This window comes from Atractosteus spatula, chromosome 1 (assembly GCF_055471065.1).
Source record: "Atractosteus spatula isolate fAtrSpa1 chromosome 1, fAtrSpa1.hap1, whole genome shotgun sequence".
Classification (NCBI taxonomy): domain Eukaryota; kingdom Metazoa; phylum Chordata; class Actinopteri; order Semionotiformes; family Lepisosteidae; genus Atractosteus; species Atractosteus spatula.
The window spans coordinates 38798065-38801798 of NC_142706.1; positions in this window are offsets into that span (position 1 = coordinate 38798065).

Genomic DNA, 3734 nt, shown 5'->3' on the forward strand with positions numbered 1-3734 from the left:
TGAATCGGTTCTTATTGCCTGTGAGTGGCTCATAAGGGTTATACTGTATACTGTATGTATTCATAAAAACATAAAGGTCTGCTGTGTATTATAGATGCACAATTTCTTTCTCATAAAATACACTCATTTTTCAACATAGAAATACTGTACATAAAATGTAAACCTACAAATTCAACCTAGCTCTACTGGAAACAAGACTAGTAGCATTGTCCCATGGTAGGGCACCTGGTCTTTTAACAAAGATTGTGATTGCTTACACTTTAGTTTATTGACATAGTCTTTATTGACATTTTAATCTTTCAACCATAAAAATGAATAGCGCATTAAACGTGTATTCACTCATAAACGTTCGGTATTTGAATTTTTTGCTAATCCGGACATGAAGAATTTGTACCTTGTTATACGTTATAAGAATGAAATTTCACTAATCCAAATTTTGAAGTTCAAAAGTGACCGAGAACTTTTTGCGAACATTTGCATTCAGCACCACCAAACAGCTGTTTGTTTCTTTGCAGGCACAAGGCATTATGGTTAAGGATCCAGTGAGGCAGCAGTGCTTTGTTTACGATCACAGTTGAAGCTTGTGCTCTCATTTTCAAAGTATTTTTTGTGTTTGTTTTGTAGTTGTTGATCATTATGGGCCCAAGGAAGAGAAAAAGATTCTTTAACGTAATAGTAAACAACAGTATTGCGAAAGAATGAAAAATGTAAATATGATATCATTATTTTACAGCTATAGTTGGCTTATTTGAGCAAAACTGCACTGTTCACTAAGCTGGCTATAATGGTCTGTATGGTATTATAGAGTATATTTATTTATATTCAGTATATGGTATTTAGAGTGGTATTTCTAGTAAACTTGTCTTCGGTTCCGAATGGGGGGGGAATGTTCCCCATAAAAAATAACAGAATTTTTATTTTCGACAATGATGAGCCCCCTCCATATATCACCCCCTTGTTTGGCATCCAACTGGTGTGGTCCAGCCCTCGACTTTTCCCCCAAAGCTTCCAGTCACATATACTCTCTTCTCTTGGGTGGTTTCGCTCGAACAAATGCTATCCCTAGCACTTGTGGGGATTAGGAAATCCTGTGAAGCTGCTAGCTGCAAAGCAGTAGCTCTCTTTCTGCTTATGTGTGAAGCTACTCTTCTGGGTTGCCACAGCATCTTTCTCTGCCAGACTAATTAAAATCAAAGCATTACACTCATCAGCCAGCTCCGCCATTAATAGAATTTGGCCAGACAACTGAAATGGTTTTATTTAGCTTAAGTTAAGGTAGAAGTCAAATTTTAATCTCACCCTTTCAGTTTCCTGTGCATATAAGCTCCTTGGTTGCATGAATCATTTTAGCACAGCTGCCTCCTCGACCCATCTTCGCCATTACAGCATTTTACAGTACACCTCTCCTACTCCTTAACAGTCATCGGCTTTCTTCATAATTATTAGAATTTGAGCAACTGAAAGATATATTGTCCCATCATTCTTAAAAGAAATATGCTGTTTCCTCACAAATACGATAATAAATGCTTGGTTATGACCACAAATCAATGTCAGAACTAAATTCTGGATAGGAAAAATCAGGAGATCTAAACTGATTGCTTTCAACAACGTGAAACAGTGTAATAGCCCTGTTGCTGTGAAGATGTTTTAAAGTATATGTGGATAAGCCTAAAATAGAGTTAAATAACTTGTGTAGAGTGGTCATTTATGGAGCTTGTAATGAAAGTTCAGGAGGGACGGCAACAGCCAAGTTCAATCAGACTCGACTGTCGGTAATTACTTATCACTCCTAATGTCATTTCCTCTCCTAAAACACTATAAATACTGTACGTGATCCCCTTCTCTCCCTCGTGTACATCTTTTGCATCCCACCTCCACCCCATCTCTACCTCTGCAGCTGCCTCTTGGCCACCCTGCATGGGGGTCCCAAGCCTCCTCATCCTCTGGCCTGAAGGTTAGCTCTCACCCAAGCAGGTTAAGCCAAATTTTCACTAAACGCTCACTCCATAATCCTCCCAGGATACTTTATTCTTAGGTGTTGTATTCCTAGTGAAATATCTTTATGTGGACTTTTTGGGCTTTGTAAACCTTTTAGTCTCATTTTTTGTCCACACATTTTTGGAATGATAGTTGGTTTAAAAATTATATTAAAACAACATCTCGCTTTTGTTTTCCAATTTATTATTTAGAGTATACATTAGAGTTTGTTTTCTTATATTATTATTTTTTCCTCCTCCTTTTCATCGTATTGCAGACAGTACATTTATTTATCCTGTACGAAACATTTTAACCACTAAAAAAATGATTATTGTCATTTTTCATCTGCTTCAAAAAGCTTGACATAGGACAGTAGGAGGAGAACTGGAAGTGCAGTACTCACCTGGGTGACATGACAGCCATTCTGCTCCAGCAGCCGAACTATACAGTAGATCAGGTGGAAACGTAAGGATTTGCATCACCTATTAAGTTAAGGGGGACTTCAGACTGACCAGATTGTACAAACCCATAGGAGAATTTAGTTTATTCTGACAATGAAATGCACAATATCCATCCGTTGTCTTTATCCGACTACCTGTACTTCATCCAATTCACCAGAGACTATCCAGGAGGTAGGCAGGGTATGTAGGGCAGACATACTAACACTACACAGATTGAGGGTCATCATAATTGTCCATTTTTTTTCTAGATACTTAACTTTGTAGATTTTATACATTTTCTAAATTAGGGAAGATTAACTGTTTCTTGTTATCACAACACAGGAGATAATTGCAGATTTTACTGTACCTGCACACATCCCGATACCTTGTCTTTAATGCATAACTGATATAAAAGTAATTCAACACCTGGTCAATTTAAACAACATACAGTATGAGATGATGATCTGTCACAGTAATTATTACTACATATTTAAACAAAATTCTCAAGTAGTCCTTTTTCCTGATTCATACACATTTTAACAATTCATCAATTCAAGAACATTCTTATACATACAATACTTTCAGTTTTGTGTTATACTTGATGTGTGGATAAGTTCCTTTTATTTTTCCATCCATCCATTATCTAACCATTTCATCTAACTGAGGGTTACCGAGCAACCAGAGCCTAACTAGGCAAGCAGGAGGTGCAAAGCGGGGTAAACCCTGGATCACAAGACACACACAGATACAGACACACACACACCAAGGCCAATCTTCCCAGACTACCAGTGTGTCTTGGGACTGTGGGAAGAAACTGGAGCACCTGGAGGAAACCCACATGAACATGGTAGGTACTGTAGGTAGGTACAGTAGGTCCCTTTTCACGCCATCAGGGCCCATGGGGGAATGGGGGGCAAGGGCCACCATTTTTCTTGACCATCCGACAAGTGGAGGTGATGTGGTCAGCATCACACTCTGGCCGGCCTATTACCCCCAGAAGGATTAAGCCCCGGGACTCACTTGGAAAGCAGGCTGAGTGGACCTGGGAGCCATCTGGAATGAATTGGAGCAAGCTACATTTCTTAACCCTACCTAGGATAGAACTCGGGACCTTCCGGTCAGGAGCTAGATGCCCTTGCCCATCTGAGCTACCACGGCTCCACATGAACATAAAGAGAACACAAAAACACAGAGAGGTCCAGAGCCCAGGTCTGGAACTGAACCCAGGGCCCAAGTGCTGCAAGGCAGGAATTCTTTAAAGCTTTAAAGCACTTCACTGCACTTCGATGTGATGCGATGCGATGCAATACTTTATTC